The 20,537-nt window shown below is 34.6% G+C and overlaps 1 protein-coding gene across 5 annotated transcripts in view; it reads left to right on the forward strand.

The window, feature by feature from the left end:
• Positions 1-20,537, forward strand: part of LOC120305928 (collagen alpha-1(XXV) chain-like) — a 310,346-nt gene that overhangs the window by 209,439 nt on the left and 80,370 nt on the right. The gene's annotated exons all lie outside the window — the stretch shown is intronic.

Here is a 20,537-nt window from a genome sequence, read left to right on the forward strand (position 1 = left end):
ACCTGAGTATGGTGAAAGAGTGCAAAATGCTGTCCAAAGAGGAGGGAAAATACTCCCTCGGTGGAGTATTGTTGCTTACTCCACTGAAGAATCATAGAATTGTCTTGCTGTTGAGCAGTTTTTCAGAAAACCTGTAGACACTGTACAAATATTATCGGTAATTTGCTTCATGGGAACAAATTTTTTTCTCATAAGGAGAAAAAGAAAAAAAATATTTGATCAAGATTACGCCTTTTGGGCATTTTATTTCATTAAATAGGGGTGCTTTGCTATATGTTTATTATTATTAGAAGTTTCTGGAAAAAAGTAAATGGAGGAGTGAAAGGAATTAAATGGGAATGTTGATAACCTTTTGATAATTAGTTGAGAAGACAACATAATGTGTAACCCCAGTGTGGATTGAGGTTTTAATGTGGCAATCAATTGATTGGAGTGGTTTTATCAAGTTTCCTAAGCAGTCTTCACACAACACTCTAACTTACAGAAATTATTATCTCCCTACATCTGTTGTGGCTTATTCTTGCTTTCTGTGTTCCAAAAATAATTATTGGTATTAGTATCAAACTTGTATTTTTATGGGGAAAATTAGCACAGGTAGACAAACTATAACAGAGAGCACTAATCAGGTGGCTAGTGTATATGACAAAGTGATAATTACCATAGAAAGACCAATTCTTCAGTATCTGTGTAATACTCCATTTTATAGAACACTGGCCAGAAAAGGCACTCCTATTTACTTTCTAATCAGCTGCTACCACAAGATTGTTTTTTTATCTTCCTATATCTATATATTTGACTTTTGATTATCAAATGAAGAACTTTGTATTTGCCTCTGTTAAATTTCATTTTGTTTCTTTCAGCCCATTTTTCTAATCTATTAAAACAGTGTTGAATGTTAATCTTATCTGTATTTATGTAATTTTGTAATAATGCCCATACTGGGATATCACAAAACGGCAAATCTAGTAAAATTGTATGAGATTATTTTAAACCACACTTCTGTTTACTTGAACTAAGATCAGATTTTCTTTCTGTATGCAAAATCACTATTATACTACTATCAATATAATAGGTAGGATCCACAATACAATCTTATATTCCATTAGATTGGCTGCCTAAACCTCACCAAAGTGCATAGAGTTCATTTGTTTTTTGGCATGAAATATGCAGCTGCTACATATTGCTAGTATTTAGCAAGATGAATCTATAACATTAGCTGCCAATATATATGTTTTAGTCATTTTGAGTAGCTAATTCCCCAAATATACATAAAACACTAATTGTTCAGACAGCTATATAAGCACTCATTCACCCTCACAAATGCAAATACAAACACTATTAACTAGGAGTAAATTATGGACAGCAAAAATTATCTGAGAAAATTCAAGTAATTGAAATGTATTTTTTTCTACATATTAGTATGGAAATATGTCAGACTTCCATTATTGCAGTCTTAACCAAAGGAACAAGAATTTAACAAGTTCCCTACATACAGGTAGTCTTCGGCTTATGACCACAATTGAGCCAAAAATTTCTGTTGTTAAAAAAGTTTACCCCATTTTATGACCTTTCCTGCCAAGTTGTTAAGTGAATCACTGCCGTTCTTAAATTAGTAACATGCTTGTTAAGTGAATCTGGCTTCCCTATTTACTTTTGTTGGTAAAAGGTTGCAAAAAGTGATCACGTGACCCTGGGACAGCAGCCATCATAAATATGAACCAGTTGCCAAGCATCTGAATTTTGATCACATGATCATGGGGATGCTGCAAAGGTTGTAAGTTTGAAAAACGGTCATAAGTCATATGTTTCAGTGCCATTGTAACTTTGAATGGTCACTAAATGAGCATTTTATGTGCAAAATTGTTGTCCATTTTCTATTGATATTGGGGAGCTGTTAGAAGCCTGTCTTTATAAAAAGTTGTAGCAGTCTGCATTTGTTCCCTGTTAGCTCTTTGATCAGTGTGAGAAATAACAATTATATCCCCATTTGCTAGGCCCATGCAGAATACCATATCCACTCACTGTGTTTATCTGTGCACAGTGGTGGGATTCAGTTGGTTTTATTTATTTATTTATTTTGAGACTTATATACCGCTTTAAGTGCAAGCACTCTCTAAGCGGTGTACACCAGTAAGCAAAGTATATATATATTTACATTGCCCCCAACAATCTGGGTCCTCATTTTACCTACCTCGGAAGGATGGAAGGCTGAGTCAACCTTGAGCCAGTGAGATTTGAACCGCTGACCTGCTGAACACAGTCAGCTAAAGTGGCTTGCAGTACTGCACTCTAACTGCTGTGCCACCTCGGCTCATTGGTTTGCACCAGTTCGGCAGAACCAGTAGCTAATTCTTTGTTGCCCAGGCCCAGAATGGCTTCCAGAAGCGGCATCCACACAGAGAACCAGTTGTTCACCTATTTGAATCTCACCACTGCCTGTGACCTGCAATTAGAATAAGAACCTCCTTAAGTTCATATTTCTGGATAAAGAATGATTTGTAAGAATTAATAAGAGCCAGAATTTGATTCCAGAATATAGTTAATAAGTTATACTTCACAGCATTAAATTGGTGATCCCAAATGATGATTTGAGATCATCTCAATATTTTTCTAAGATCTAACAATTGTAATATTATTACCTGGAACATCAACTCTTAATTAGGTCTGAACATCTCTAAAGTATCAGTGAAACATATTAGTTGATTAACTATTGTTAGAGTAAGTTTACGATCGAAGGTTTTATAGATCATTATTAGTTATTGGGATTGGTACTGATTACATTTAGTGTAACAACCTAAGGTTTTGAATAATAATTATGGAACAGTAGGTGGGGGGAAAAATTGGTTGAATTCAAAGCCAACAAAGGCTACCATTCCACTTGAGCTCAACAAATGTAGATAATCCAATTTAAGGTAATTTAATTTATTGGTCAACCTGATCTGTGATATAAATTCCACAGTAACTAATATTTTGAGAGTGGGAAAATATATTTACATGCATAACTTTATAAATCTCAATTTGATTGCTAGGTGATAGGTAAATATCATATTTTATTTTTAAATCTGGATTTCATATTGAGTTCTTTGTGAAATCTGGATCTTTTCTATTTAATAAAAGTATATTTGTAAACTTTAATTGAAAGGAAGTACAACTTAATCTATTATCACATAAAATTTTAAAACTTTACAATCATTATCCTTCATTATCCCATCTTTAATGCTTTTTTATTTCAATAGTAATATGTTCCATCTTAAAATCTGCTAAAAAAATCTTTGTTTTGCCAAATTTTTGTATTCTTTATTTTTCTTAATGGCCACATGATTTATTTAATTGATTGGGGTGAATCGCTTAAAGACCCTGGCTAAAAAGGTCATAAAATTGAGTGCAACTCATTTAATGACCTACAATATTTAGCGATGGACGTTCCAGTCTAATTATGGTTGTAGGTCGAGGATTACTGTATTGGAGTATGGATTTATAGACATTTCCTGGGAAAAATGTATATGCACAGACATCAAAACACAAACTCTAAGTAATGGTATTATTATCCTTGGGTATGCCAAATTAAATTGAGGAAATGTTTGTTTGGAAAGCAATCAATCATTACACTATCCTTTACTGAAAAGTGTCTTTTTCAGCTCCTGTTAGGAATGAATAATAATTTTGTTTTTTAAAAAATAAACTTTTGTGTCAAATGTAAGCTATATGTATTCAGCTGTGTTTGCTAAGTATGACATTTATGTTTAAAAATCAACTAGCAAAATAGTGTTTTTATAGCACATAAGGATAAGTAATATATAAGGAAATATTAGAAAAGAATAAGCTATTTTTAAAGAAGGTACCTAGTTACTTTTTAGCAGTTTAACATGTCATATATTTGCTAATTGTTCAATTTAATAGGCAGGCATACCCAAACATACTCCCAGTAGTTTTGCTTATTAGAAGCAAGTTCTACACTATTTGTATAGTTCGCCTTGCCTCTAAATTAGATTGGTTCAGGAGCATCTTCTTGCTGAATAAATAAATATAGGATATTGTAGATGTGATGAAGAGGCATTTATAGAGAGGCAGAAAGTGGAAAGAAGAAAAAAGTAAATCTGTAGGTAAAGCTGAAGCACTCTAATGCAACACAGTATTATACAATGTTATGAGAAGTTTTGAGTTCTGGAAAAGCTGGGACACTATTGGACAATTTTGTCTAGTAAACCCTGCAATACTTTCCTTCCACATACCAAAGTCAATGTTTGTGTTTTGTTATTCAAGTATGACAATATTTTTCAGTTCTGCAGACATTTACAAAATAAATGCAAATGTAACCTGTTCACTAGCACTATCAATTCTCAAGTGTCTCTTGTCTACATATATTTGAAAAGTACAACAAACTATGATTGCTCAGGGGAGGTCCAGTCAACTAATGCTCTCTAACTGAAACACTTAACTTTATATAAGTACTTGAAAATAGTAATTACACCTTGTGTTTTAAATCAGACTGAAACTGTGATTAAAGTGTATAAAGCTAAAATACAAAACATGCCCAATGGGGATTAGATTGGAATCCAGTGTGTGCTTTCTAGGGAGCAAACCACTTGAACTTAGTTATCCTCTCCCTGAACACGTGTCTATTTCCTGCTTTAAACTTGCTAGAAAAATCAATGGAGCACAATTTGAATGAGCAACTGATTTATACTTACTTGCTTACTATAACAAGAGCAATTAAAGTCAAGTAATATATTATTCTTCATTCTGTTTTAAGATGGATATAATTTTAAAGTATAAAACTTTGACTATGTAAAGTATAGTGATCATTTCCCCAAGAATATAAAAACTGAAACAGATCATGATTGAAAATATCAAGGTACTAGTTGTTCTTCTGCTCACACTCAACTTGTGGGTAGATGCAACAGGGTTAATAGTAGCCCATGTGACCATAAGTTCATTGGTTAATTATCACATCACTGAGAATCAGGTTTTTGTTCACTATTTTGACGTCTTGGTGATATATGCATTTTGTTAAAACTTCATTTACTTAACAAGGGAAAGATAATAATGTGGCTGCATCCCATTTACTTAGGAAGACTGAAATCCTTTTACTTATAGAGTAAAAAAAAAGCACAAACAAAATGCAGACTTTCTGAATACAGAAAAGAATTGTTTCTGTTACAAAAAATCTTAAGTCAGCCTCCAAACAAAATTATATTGTCTAAAGAACAATTATAATCATGTGGTCAAAATGGTTTTCATGATATATAGAAAGTTGTAATTGGGGAATCATCAGAGAGTAATTGCCTATATGCTGCAATAGAATGCATGCCCACATTGCAAATAAGAGTTGTAAGTTTTCTGTGATTTATGTTCTGTGCTTTCTTGGAAAGTATATTACAGGTTTTAGCTGAATCTGTCAGGTTAAATAGAAAAAGCAAAGGAATTTGTCAAAATGAAATAATCCTCCTGGGGCAGATAGATCAGAAGAGCTTCTATTGTTTCCCCTGGAATTGTAAAAAAAAAAAAAAACCCACCAGAGACTTGACACCTGTGCCAGCTATTATCTATGTAGGTGGACAGTAACTGGTGCAGTGGGTCAGAGCGTGGCAGCTGATCATGCTGGTATTAGTGGGGTGGGGTACTGTCTAGATGCCTTGCAGCACTTTTATCTGCCCTCATGGTTTGGATTTCAGCATCAGGATCTTAGTTTCATGCCTGCAATAAATTCAGTTGAACAGGATGGAGGGGGTTGTATAATATGAAGAGACATCTTGACTCAGTGTCTGTGGCATTATTATAATGTAAAGTATCCATAGAAAATATGAATGATACAATATCATCAACTGCTAAAATCACAGCTTGGAGAGTAGGCCTTTCTTTTTTCTTCTTTCTGTCAACTTTGAAAATGAGCATGGCTGCAGCCATTTTCCCTACTCATTTTCAGTTGACACATAGCACAGAGAGAGGGGAGTTTACCAAGTGCTTCACTAGACTAAACAGATGTTTTCCTGTGGGAACCAAGATCATTGGCTGCACCCGGACTGTAGGCTGGGCGTTTCGTGAAAAGCCCACCAAGAAGATGTATTGGGGAACGTAGTAGCTTGCATAGCTTTAGGGGTGGGATTTCTTAAATTTGTATTGGGGATTGTTACATATCTATTCAGACTTGGTTTCACTTTTGACATGCCAATACTTTGTATCAATAAACATGTTCTTTGAGGAACTTGCAAGCCTCAGAGTTCTGTTTTATTTGTCTCTATCTGTCGGAACCATAACACTTTCCTTTCCTTTCCTTTTCCTTTCCTTTCCTTTCCTTTCCTTTCCTTTCCTTTCCTTTCCTTCTTTCCTTCCCTTTCCTTCCCTTCATAGGGTTGTTAGCTACATGAACATTTTATTAAAGCACTTGATAGACAAACCCATATTTGGCCTCCAAACATTACTTACATCCCAGTACTATGAATGGTGAAATTGTATAGCAGGGATTGAGAAAAACTATAGGTGGCAGCAGGTGTTCCATTACTCACTGTCTGATAAGCCTATTCTTGAGCCTCTTTTCCCTGCGGCCCAGGACAAAGCAGCAAACTCTGCCAGTAGAGCCTGTTATATTTTGGACATTAGAATAATGCTGTGGCAATTCTTATGGAATTTTTGAGTAGCTTGTTGAGAATGTGTGTGTATTACTTTAAAATTTATAGTTGCGTGCATAGCATTATTTTAAGGCATAAAGACAAACAAACAAAAATATATACCCTAATGTCCTGTTGCAATTGTCTCCATTCTTTTACTTAATTTTAGGGGTTGTGATTTTATTTCATTGAGATCCAGGATTATATACTAATGTCAACACAACGAACGGAAGATTGGAATTATTTTAACAAACTTATCATAATTAGTATTACTCCTGTTGTCAAAATGTAGGTCCAAGTATGATCTAGTTCAGTGTTTCTCAGCCTTGGCAATTTTAAGATGCTTCGACTTCCACTCTCAGAATTTCGCAGTCAGTATGTTAAACACATATCATAAAGGTGCTAAGGTTGAGGAACACAGATTTAGCTGAATCAGAATGAGGGACAATGTATATTTTGGTTGAATCTGATTCATGGTATTATGTAGCCATTTCATTTAAGCTTACCTTTTGAAACTTACTGTATCTAGCTTCATCAGCTTTATTTCAGTTATCCTCCAGCTATTCTGGCAGTAAACGATCTCTTTAAATCTCTAAATCTCTGAAAAGTTGTGATTATAATCTTTTTCTTATATGCTAATATTTGAGGGGTTCCGAAGTGAGGATATCACAATACAGTAATACTGATACCGTATTTCTTTCATTCTTATTTATTCATTTTAGTATCTTAAAGATACCACTTAAAACTTTTTACATTTCACATATCTGTTTTATGTTCTTACTTTCTTAATTTACTTGGTATCTTTTAATTTTAGGTTTGTATACAACATTTGTCAATGTAAACTAGAACTGTAAATAGATCCATGACTGAAAGTTGTCCTATTGATTACCAAAGAAAAGAGGATGGTTTTGAACAATTTTTGTAGTCTTGGAAGAATAGATAATTTAGTTTCAATTTTTAAAAGATGAAGTTACAGTATATTTAAAGAAGTGTGAGATGAAAGATTTCTTTTATGTACTAGATGCAGACTGTTTGTCTCTTCAAGTGAAAGCTTGATACACATTGTAAAGTACATGCTGTGCAGCTAGAATAGGTTACTACTTCTAATTAGGATCCAGGACTCACCTTCATTCTTTAGGAGCTTGTGAAATAGCTTCATTAATCACCTGCTGGTGCTGCAATAGAAAATCAGCAGTGCGCAGTTGTTGCAATGGATAGAACTGATGAGATCTTTTGATAGCATGTGTTTCTCCAGCACAAGAATAACAAAACAATTTTATATAGTTAATAGCAGAGTGAAGTAGAAACAAATGCCTGATTTGCATTGCCTCATCTAGAGTAAACAATTTTGTGTTAGTTAAGAAATACTAGCAGAATCAAAAAAACCCGGCTAAAATTAATAGACATATAGGGATTTCTGGAGCAGGTCACATATCATGCTAAGCTTTTAAATTGTTGTTTTGATTTTTGTGTGTTATACAGCCCAGCCAATCATGGAATATTTAACATAAATTATAGTAAAACAAACTTTAGCTCAGAACAATGTGTAAATCTGCTATCGATATAGAGGAGGATATGTGAAGTAAAATCGCCAGAAGTGATTGTCCTATCAAATATTTCTAATCTAGGGCTTCTGTTCTGGAAGCTGCACAATTCTGAGGGATCACTAGATGGCAACAAACAATAGCGAAAGCTCAAATTCTTTGCTGTCACCTAGTGGTTGAATGGATTTTTGTAGTTGAGATATAGGAGACCTAGTTAATCAAGCCTGCTTTTTTGAGGATTTTGCCTAGGATCAGCAAGAAAAGCATAAAATCTTTTATTTTTTTTTCTAAATTATATTTATAAATGGTACAACCTAAAGCTTAAATGCTTTGCCATTGTATGGGAGTTACTTCCCTAGTTAACAGTCTCAGTCTCAATTAGCATTTTTTCAGAAAAGAAGAGACACCTTGGAGTTCATGATCCAGGGCAAACAGTAATGAGAATTTTGTGAATGTTCAGTCTGAAAATATATCTCAACTAGTCAAAGGTGCTTTTTTTCAAAAGGCAACTGGACTGAGGTTTTTCCCCCCAAGAAGCTTCATCAATTCTGGCAGGATGGTGAGGACAATGGACCCCCCAAGGGGCCTCAGGAGCTCTCAGGGAGAGTGATAATGACCCGATGACTGCAAAGAAATATGATCCTGCTAACCTCCGTTCCCCAATCCTATCAGAATTAATCCTTCAATCATTCCCACCAACCTGCCAAAATTGATAATGCTTCTGGGATAAAAAGAGAAAGGTTTTCTTCTCCTCCCTCAAGGAAAAAACAGTCAGGTTGCCTTTTGATAAAAAGTACCTTTGAGACAACTATGACCTGGATGACTGAGAACCTCCACAGACATATATCTTAACTACCTACAGTTATTAAACAAATCATCAAGTATCTGTTAACTCAAAGTGATTAAAGAAAGTTGAAGTGTTGGATCATGAATATATAAAAATTCCAAATTTTTTGTCCTTCAAAAAGCAATGAGCTGTTATTCTAATTTTTTATTATTGATTTAAAAAAATATTACAAGTTAGCTAAGTGATGTCTTGGAGCCTTTAGCCAAGGTTAGTTGACAGCTGAATTAAAGATTATATGTTTGGGATACCTGTGATTTACTGAAGACTTGAGGGTCATATCTGTCAAGAATTATCTTTTGGCTCATGTGGATCTTAAATGCTGAATTTAGATATTTAGATAGCTAAAGAGGGTGTGTAGATGAGCTCTTCTGGAATGTGATGCCTAGAAGGCAACTATAGACTTTAAGTGTTTACAGTAGTAGGATCTGCTGCAAAATGTAACTGCTGTTTTAAGAAACCATTCAGAAAACTATTTTATATTTAGCTCCCTTTTTTTGCCTTTGAGTCAGTGACTGTCTGGACAAGTTTTCTTGGCAAGATTTTCAGAAATGATTTGCCATTGCTTTCTCCCTAGGATGGAGGGAGAATGACTGCCCTGCTAAACCGACTATCTATATTTAGTACATATAACTCTGAAATTACTAGCAGGATCCAACAGAAAAATCGCATTTGCCAATAAAAGGGGAAACTGCTAAAAATTGGTAAAACAGAGAGTGAAAAGGACAACCTAATTTCTATGTAATGTCTGGGAGTTATTTATAACCACAATAATTTTGAACTCAGCTTGGCTCCTACAACATAAAAAAGAACTCAGTGGGTTTTTTTTAAAGCCTGAAATGCTTAAAAAAGGTAAGATAAGTACAAACATTTAAGCATCTTTTCTAGTAGTGTCCAGCAACCTGTAAAAGTTAGGGAGACTTTCCCTCAAAAATGGGAAGCTTCTTTTAATGAGAACAAAAAGGAGCACAAACTATGGGTTAAAAAATGTAACATCAGCAAAAAAGGAATACAAAAGAAAAGGAATAAAGAGTTCAGACAAAACTCTTTATATATATTTGAGGGGGGGGGGAGAAAAGCATGGAATTAGTTGGGCTATTTGGACAAAAATGAGTGCAAGGATTCCTCAAGGAGAATATGGATAATGAATGGATGAATGATTAGCATCTGTTTCTACTACAGAACATGAGGACAGATACTTCTCTATTCCAGAGAGGGAACAGGAACAAGCAAGGCAAAATGATGTAAGAAGAGAAAGTGTTCTAGGACATCTTGGAAGCCTACACTCTAACAAATCATTGGTCTTGATGGCATCCATCCAAAAATTCTGAACAAATATGAAATTTGACCTCTTAGGAAAAATAAGCACCTTGTCAGTGAAGTCTGGCTTAGTGCCAGACAACTGGAAGGTAGTTACTATGACACTGATCTTTTTGAAAAGGAGCATGGGTTGATTATGAAATTACAGGCCAATCAGTATGACGACTGTTCTACAGAAATTGGTAGAAATTTTAATCAAAGAAAAAAACAATTAAACACTTAGAACAATCTCTGGTAAACATTAATCAGTATGGATTCCACAAGAATAAATCCTGCTTCATTAATCTTTTAAAACTGTTTAAGAGAGTCATCATACATGTTGCTAGATGGAACCTGTCAACATCTATATACTGTAACTAGATTGACATTGCTCTTCATCACAAGCTCTCAAGGAATTAGCTTAGACTAAAAGGATCAGGCCTTTGGATTGCTAATGGGTTAAAAAAACAAAAAGCAAAGGCTAGGAATAAATGGGGAAGTAAATGAGAATGGGTGTCAAACCCTTTGCAGGTCCTTACTACCAAGAAGGCTAGATTCCAACAGCCTTATAAACCAGATTTACTAAAAGGAAAATGCGGTTAAGTTACAGAACATTGTTAACTAGTGATGTGTACAAATTACCCAGGTTCAAGGATTTTTTTCTCTGATAGAATCTAGTAATCTAAAGCCTAACAATTCTCCTCTATACTTTCAATATAGTGGAAGGAAGATTGATTGATTGAATAAATATCCCACCTTTAAAGAAGCTCAAGATAGCATATGTAGTGCTACTTCCCCTTATTTTCCCACACACAATACTGTATGGCTGAGACAGCATGATGTGCCCATAATCACACAGGGGTCTTCCAAGGCTGAAGAGGAACAAGAACTAAGGTTCCTCCATTCTTAGTCCAATATCTTAACCACAGTGATGTTAATGATTCTTAATATTTTTAAATTAAAATTCTACATATTACTTTTTAACAGTATTTCACCAGGTACAAACTCTACAGGTATATTTCATATCTCTAAGTGGTGCTGATAAGAGTACAAAAAACTTTTATCTCTGATAATGTATGGTGATTTTTTTATTATCAAAAAACCTAACGGTATACAGAGCATTAGGAACATTTATGAATGTTGACACTATATAGTGGACACATTCACTAAATGGCCGTCATAGGAAATTTGTGGTGGTGGGCACAATTTTGATGTTCACAAAAAATTATCCAGATATATGCAAATGTTTCTTAATATCCATTTCCTCAAATGTTCATCAGTTTCTCTAGTAAGTCATTATATATGTATGTGTTTTAAATTATGCTTGTATTTGTGGATGTGAGTGTTGTTTTAAAAAAAAGGAATAGAAAATTGTTTTGCTGAAAATCAAACCTATACAACTGTATTTGTTGGCACAAATGCCTTTGAATTCCACATACATGTAAAATATTCAGATGTTCTTTTTTATAACAATAACAGCCTAGTTTAATAGAATTGAATGAAATCTTCAGTTATATGTATCTTTTCTGATACAACATTTTGTGCTTCTGAATTTTTAAAAGTTTCTTCTGAATTCTTGTACTCAGGAAGCATTTCTAGATTACATTAAAACAGTTTGGATTTTATCTACTATGTTTCACAAGCTTACATAGATATTATTACAGAAACATTTCAGTGGAGGCAGATATCCTGACAAATAAAGGGAGAAAGTGAATGGCTTTTATTAACTTTTATTGAGGCCTTTAGATAATTTTTGATTAGGTATTGGTATACTGAAATAATCACTGGTATTTGAAAATGGTGTTGCATTTATCTGATATGATGCATAAAATTATTTAAAAAATTATCCTGTAGTGAATCATGCTAGATTATATGAATACTTGATATTCTCAATTATTGAATGCTTTCACCATTCACTTATACTTTTCATTTTCCAGTCCTTTGTAACCATTAACAATACCAAGTCAATCTCATGTAACTTCATGGGTGGTTCCAAACTATTTCCTTTTCTGCAGCTAAATTATTTGATACAAATTGTCAGCCACTTACCTGCTTACTACTAATATTTTTATTAGAATAATGGCACTGAATTCTGTCACAGGGCAATACTATTCCTAACATCAAAAACATTTCATTCATGGCCTTTTGTGGGTGTACGTGGCTACATTTTACATTGGAGTATATGTTGTGGGTGTTATCACAAAATGACTAGTGTGTTCAGGAAGACTGGGCCCTTCACTTATTGACTGTTAGGAGTTTTAAATATTATTTTAGACAAAAACATCTATAGTTTTTTATGCTTTTTCGCAGCAGGGAGACATATGTATAAGAAAAGCATTGGGCTGCAAATATTCAACATATTTTTTTCTGATAAAATTGATGGGACCTAGTTGATTCTCGAAGGCATTTTGGAAAAAGATACCCCTTGAGAGTTGGTGAGATTGTAAATGTAAAATACTTTAAATAAGGTGGCGCAGCAGTTAGAGTGTAGTACTGCAGGCCACTTTAGCTGACTGTGTTCAGCAGGTCAGCGGTTCAAATCTCACCGGCTCAAGGTTGACTCAGCCTTCCATCCTTCCGAGGTAGGTAAAATGAGGACCCAGATTGTTGGGGGCAATGTAAATATATATACATTGCTTACTGGTGTACACCGCTTAGAGAATGCTTGCACTTAAAGCGGTATATAAGTCTAATAAATAAATAAATAAATAAATTGCACATATATTTGCCTCATTTTCTCTTCAGTTCTATTTTTATTATAAAATGAATTAATCTATAGCTTATAGGACCCATCAGATCCTTCTCAATCTTAGATCCCCTACTAGAGGCCTGGGAGTTTAAAGGTTTTAAATGCAGTATCTTAGCTGTTTTTTAGTGTGGCACATTTTTGAACAGAGAACGCTGATATTGTTCCTGAAATCTGTTGAAGCCACTCTCCCAGCATAGAATTTACCACCACTGGTACCACTAGGGCCACCACTGGGGCCACTTTGGCTTTTACTTTCCAAAGTTTCTCTTTCGGATTCTGGTACTTCTCCAACTTCTTATATTCCTTCCTGATCTTGCTATCACTTGGCACTACTACATCTATCACCACTTCTCTTCTTGTCTACTACATAATACCTGGTTGATTGGCAGGTACTTGCCTTTCTGTCTGGATATGGAAGTCCCAAAGAACCTTAGTCTGTTTATCTCCACTACTTTCTGTGGAATCTTCCATCTTGTCTTGGGAGCATCTAACCAATATACTATGTAGATATTCCTATACACCATGCCAGCAAATTGATTGTGCTGTTCAGTGTATCCTGTTTCTGTCTGCATCTTACACCCTGTCTCTATATGTTGGACTCTATATGTTGAATACTCTATGCTCAGTCTGCACTTCATGTCCTGTGTAATATACCCCTTCTTCTATGGATCTGGTGTTTAGTGCCTGTTCTTGTGCTGCTATGATCTGTGTCTTACTATTGTTTTTTAGTCCAAGCTTTTCCAGCCACTGTGACCTCATTTATCTGTCAGTGATACAACTCATCATCCCAAGGTACATGCAGGATCTTGTCTTTCCATGGTTTGTTCTTTTACCCATGTCTACTGTTGCCTCAAACATTCTTTAATCAACTCATCCTGTGGTGCCATCTTAACTGATGTATGGCTGGATGCTTTGCTTTATTCTTTGATGGTACTTGGATGTGGGTGTCTCCCTTGCCTCCTCATCAAGGTTCCAATGTGACTGTGGGATACCAGGATAACTGTAGCTGGTCTGTGTTCTACTTTGTGGTCTGCTGGTATTTCCCCACCGTCAGTTTTAACTTCCTTCCCTTTCTTAATTACCATTGGACCACAATTCTCCAGTCCAGTTAACACCCACTGTCCTCACTGTAGATGATCCATGTTAGATGGATAAAAGAGTTGATGTCTGATTCACTCTTAGTATGGATATCATCCATGCAGAGGAGTGGCTAATGGTAGTTCCTACAAATGTTCAGATGGCATGGTAGGAAGCTTTAATCCATATTGGTAGACTTGGAAGGGGCTAGGATCACATTAAAATAAACCCCTGATGCACCTAAGGGGAGAAGAGATGTGGAATGTAGTGTTAATAAAAAGCAGATGAACAAGCTGTTATAGAGAGAAGAAGCAGATTTAATTGTGGCTCTCTGTACTCTATTATAATTATCCTTTTCTACTCACTTTTATTATGTGCTCTTTTTAATCACTGCTTTATTCTTATACTTTGCTACATTATATCACCAAGATTGTCTAGATGTATTTGAAATTAATTAAATGCATGACAACATTTCTGTATCTTTTTTTTTGTTTTGCTTTCCCTAACAAATGGAATATCCTTGCTAAAGCTTATTTGTTTTACAAGCAAAAGCTATATTGAACAGGAAAAATAATTTCTCTTCTAAGCCAAACAACTTCAATTTGCATTAGTAGTTTTTCCGAACAGTACTCCCAAGGCAAATTGGACCTACTATGTTCCCCCCCCCTTTTTTTTTTTTGCATTCATTTATTTTGGCTCACTAATGTAGTTCCAAATTCCCTATTTTAAATATATTACACTTATCATGCAACTTGTTGATAAAAGGTTTTAGGACACTCCTTTGTACCTTACATATTTGTTTCTTATAAATCTATACCAATTAATAATTACCTTGTATGTATACATGGATGTGCCTGTTTAAAAGTTGGTACAATTCTGCAGCTGTTACTAAGCTCTTCTACAAATGATATACTCATTATGAACAGGGGAATACTTGTATAAAACTTTGAAAGCCATCTGCCTGGCTGGGCTTTGGTAGTCTTTTATGTATAAATGGGTGGCCTGCATATCTACTTTGGTCGAGATTATGCTAGTGCCTGCATGCCTGACACTAAGTGCCGCATTTAATATTAAAGTATTGGATTTCACAGTCAATGAAATAAGAAACTCCTGAGTTCAGTGGCCACTTTACATTGTTACTGGCATCACAAAGGTTTTGTCAATCTTGGCTTAAAAATAAAGTGGAATATCAAATTTACTGGAAGAGAGTTCATTTAAGCATAACAAGGATTAAAAGGATGTTAATTAATACATACTAACCTCACAGAATAAAGTGATATAAATTTTGGCTTTGGAGCACTTTCTTCCTCAAATAATCTCCTCCTCCTCCTCCTCCTCCTCCTCCTCCTCCTCCTCTTCCTCCTTAATATGCAGATACATTATTATCTTCCATTCAAAAAAAGGTACAGTATATGAAGAAAACATTTCATATACTACTAGAATTGGATCCAGGTATATTGTTGCTAGATTTTCTATGTCTTATAAAACAAGACATAGTTGACTATGAAAACTTAATAGGCATGTTCACATAGATTTCTTGGCAACAGAATGAAAGTGATTTGGTATTTCCTTCTTCCAGGAAGTTTTCTACTTTCTTATCTAGTTTGCATCTGTGATATTTATCATGATTTTTCTTTTAAGTACTAACCAAGATTGCTTAACCAAGGTTTGCTAGATATTGCTATAAATCATGGGTGTCAAACTCGCAACGTCATGTCACATGACATGTCACGACGTATCACAACTTTTTTCCCATTGCTGGCAATGGGGTGGGTGCAGTTTTGCTATGATGCACCTGGCCCCTGGGCTGGCAGTTTGACATCCCTGCTATAAATGGTATTTCACATACTGAAGGCAACAGACTGCATTTACTTGAACACAATACAATTACTTTCAGACTCGAATACATTTAACATAATTAGGCAGGTCTATGACTTCAAAGATTTCCTTATACCATTCTATAAACACAGTTGCCTGGAATCAAGTTCAGTTCACTTTATTAAAACCTATTTCTGGCTATGTGCACTTGGAACTGTATTAGAACATAAAAGAACTCCTAAGCTATTTATTTTGCAATGCAATTGTCTGAGTACAATTACCATAAATGTCATTTGGCAACTGCCCTTATAACACAATTAGCAATACAAATCAATTGTCAGTACTTGAAGATGCATAAATGAGACTGTTCTTTTCCTAATAATGTTTTTATATCTCCATAAGGAAATGACTTGCTATGACACAGTAGTATCACAAGGGAATGACAAACTGAAACTATGAGAAGGCTTTCATTTCATGCTGGTGTAGAATAACTATGCCTACTTATTCCAGCTGTCTTTTAGTCGTGTCTATCAAATTCATGACACTGGCTACTTCTGTGTTTGCCAAGATAACTATGTAACCTTGTAAACTATGTAAGTTTTTTTTTAAGATGGATGTACAAAAGTTCTTAAAAACAGATGAGAATGTCCTCATAATACCTATTCCAATGAATAAGTTCTGCTGATTCTTCCTTTTGCTCACTTTAGGCTAGAATTGCTGATTTCTGTATCCCTTATCCTGAATCATCAAAGTAAATAATTCTATTAATTTGTTAAATTTGTTGGCTGTTTTCTAGGCGTTGAAATTGGAGGGTAGAGGTATACATATACCCAGTGCTTTAAAAAAAAAAAAAGGTGCCGGAACTCACACATGTCATACAATCTGCCTTGCTTATCCTACAAGGTTCCATCCAAAAAAGGTGTCGGAACTCTCTTCTGGGTGTTCTATGAAAAAAAAAGCGCTCACAACAATCCTGCCAATTAAATGAATTTGAAATGAAACATAAAGTCATTTAGTAAGCTCTATGATGAAGGTAGCCTTGAACATAGGACTCTACTATGCCATGCTTTCTTTAAAGAAACCAGTACATCAGCTCTTTAATCTCAGTGATTGAGGAATTTAGTCTGGACTATAATGCTGAGATAATTTTAAAAAAAAAATTGCCTGTTTTATCTTTCTCTTTTTCCCTAACCTGACTTACTCCAAACTTTCAACAAATGTTTCTGAAGCCTCTGAGAAAGTTCTATCTTAAGCTGGAATGAAAAAGAGTTGTCAGCTAGGATTGCCTTTTTCTTATAACAGACTAATACCACTACAACTGACTGGGAAAATGGAGCCAGAATATATTTATTTATATTTTATATTACATTTAATTACATTTCTTTTACTTAATACATACTGCCCACAATCCCCAAATGACTCTCAGTGGCTTACAATTAAAAATAAACTTAAAGAAAAATGCAACAGACCAGAAGAGCACAGTACAAAATTAAAAACAAAACCAAACTGAAAACAAACTCTACAATTCCTCTGGCTGCAAGGCCTGGGAAAACAACCATGTCTTCAAAGGTTTCCTGATTGGAGGAACCGCACTAAACTCTGGGGGAGAACATTCCACTGATCAGGAATTAGAACAAAGTAGATGTATTTCTATGTCCTGCAAGGTGAAATTCTTTAGTTTATGGGACCCAGAATACAGCTTCCCAACTGACCGAACCTGGACCTGGGGAGCATAGACAACAGGACAATCTGATGGTGATAACTTGATGTATAAGTAAGGTGACCAACTGTCCTCCTTTAGGGAGGACAGTCCTCCTTTTGTAAGTTCTGTCCTCCCTCAAAAAGTGTCCTCCTTCATATCCTCCTTTTCGATATTTGAAGACTAATCTGCAGGGCTTTTTTTCCCCCCTCATAGAACGCTCAGAATGGCGTTCCGGCACCTTTTTTTGATGTTTTTTTTTCAACTTTTGCATGAGCTGTGCTACTCCCATTATTGGCTTTTGAAAGCCAATAGGAATTGCTGCTGAGCGCGCCAAAACACCCGAGGGGCAAACTTTGCACATGCAAGTTGTCTGTATTATTGTTGCAATGAATAAAATATTTCTTTTATTTACAATATTTTTTTCTTCAATTTATTTGTGTCCTCCTTTTCATTGTAAAAAAGTTGGTCACCTTAGTATAAGATTCAAAAATAGTATAATTTTGAGGAAGGACCTTTTCTTTATTTCATTCTTATTTTTATATCTAAGAAATCACTCATAAAATGTGCAGTCAGCTGTGTAGTTTTTTCATGTATTAGAATATATTAGAATGGTCTCTTTCAAAAATAGAATGCTGCATTTCTGAATTTTTAGATATGTGGATTGATGTTAAAATGATAAACTAATATAGAAAAATTAGAAGCTTGAGGACGTTCTCAAGCTATATAAATAAAAGAGCTTTGCATAAATCTCCTATTTAATCACATCATTCACATCACATACTGTATGTTTGGCTGAAAAACTATAGTTTAGAATTAGGACTTCCCTGGTTTAGAAGTATTTATTAGTTAATATATATTTTGTTCTTCTAGGTACTGATGAAGGTTTGTCATCTAATAAAGATTAACTACATTAGTTTGAATATAATATGCATATAGAATATTTTCTATTTGTCTACCTGTCTGCTTGTCTATCTATCTATAACTGTAGCATACATCAAAGGAACACAACTTGTTTCACAGCAAGGGTCTCACTTGACTTTTGAATGCATGAAGCTAAACTCTTAAAGGTAGCAGGTTGAGTCAACCTTGGATCCTAGATTTGACTGGAATTAATTAACATTTACACTTTAATTACAATTAAATTAAATTACTTTCCACTCATGCATATAATAATTTTCTATTCTACCACATTAACAGCTGCAGTTTTGTACAAATTTGGAAATGTCTCTGGGAACTTTACTCCAGGATTTGGGCTACATCTGCTTGGGGCTTCATGTTTTGTTCCCCTGCTAAACATTACTGTTAAAATATGACATAAGACTACTTTTTCAATGACAATTTTGTAATAAAAAATCTTATCCATGAAAAGATATCCAGTAATCATCTGGAAAAGTTTTAATTTATTTTTGGGGATCACTTTACTGTGTGCTATTAGACTGACAGTAAATGGCTTATTATGCTGTAATGTGTTATAATCAAGAGCCTATTTAGAAAGGAATATATGCACCAGACAATTAAATACTGTGAATTTAGTGTATTTTTAAATACATTCCTATATAAAAGAGTAAAGATACATGGGAATAACTTTAAGAACTGGGGGTGGGATGGGGGTGGTAATATTGCCTGAGAAAGGGATAGATAAGAGAGGGCCTAGCCCATAGCTGTATAATGGGAAGAGCAAGACACCTTCCTAACTTCACAAGCTATAAAAGAGACAGTGGGACATTTGTACTGTCAGACACGCACATTTCTATTAATGTAGCCTTAACGTAAAGTAGAATTATCTCATTTGGTCATGTTTCCTGTCTGGTCTATCTGACAAAGGTAGACAAAAAGTCAATTTAAATGTAGTAGGCAAGATCCAGATTTTTGGTTACTTCATCATAATGGCATTTGATATAAAGATCTAGAAGGCTAATTCTTTATAACTTGCCCAAATCCTCCCACACTATTTCAGGGAACACTCCAGCTCTTCTTAATAGATAATTAGGAAATACAGAATATATATTATTTAAAAATTAAACTTCTGTTCCTCTGAATTTCACTGGGGGTATACTTATTGGTCTACAAACCAATAACAATAACAACTTACATAATACTTGCATACATATTAAAATATATAACCTAATAGCAAAATATTTTTCAGAAGAGTTCCATCTTCATCAGCTTCTAGAAAACTATTAAGAAAGCTGATTTAGCTTCAAGTAGAAGACTATTCCACAGAAGTGGAAAAACAGCACCAGTAGAGCCTCAGCCTCCTTTGCCTTATAAAATGGGGAACTCCCTAAAGGTTTTCCCGAGATGAATCCACTGATAGGAATAATTCTGATAGGAAAAGACAGTCCTATAGGTACCAAGATGCATAGCTATAAAGGGTTTTGTAGATTAAAACCAACACATTGAATTTCAGCTAGAAATCTATTTGTAAGTTAATGCATTAGCATGACACATGTGTAATGTGCTAATGGAAATAAATGTCACACCTGGGATTCTACTATATTTGAATAAAGAACCTATCTCAAGTTGTCCTGAGGCAAGCTGATAACTAGAGCATATTGACAGGAACGTTATTAAAAGTGAAAACTTTTCTGGAATGATGTAGTTGCCTATATAAAGAAAATGGCTTATGCAAAAGAGTTTCAATTGATTTCAAAACCAGTTAATCTTGATTTAACTCAAGAATCAGAAAGTATAATATTTCATGGTAATTCAGAAATAGATGATACATGTTTATGAAGAATCAGAACTACAGTATGTTTATTACATATAGATTTACTTTATATTGTTATTGGTTATCCTGGTGGCATATATTAATAATTTCAAAGCAAAATCAAGTAAGTCAGGAAACAGACAACAGTGAATTAAAATTGTCCAGTTTCCTCTTTTGAGAGTAATC

This window comes from Crotalus tigris, unplaced genomic scaffold, assembly GCF_016545835.1.
Source record: "Crotalus tigris isolate CLP2741 ecotype Arizona unplaced genomic scaffold, ASM1654583v1 scf7180000017695.2238764, whole genome shotgun sequence".
In the NCBI taxonomy this organism is placed as follows: Eukaryota; Metazoa; Chordata; class Lepidosauria; order Squamata; family Viperidae; genus Crotalus; species Crotalus tigris.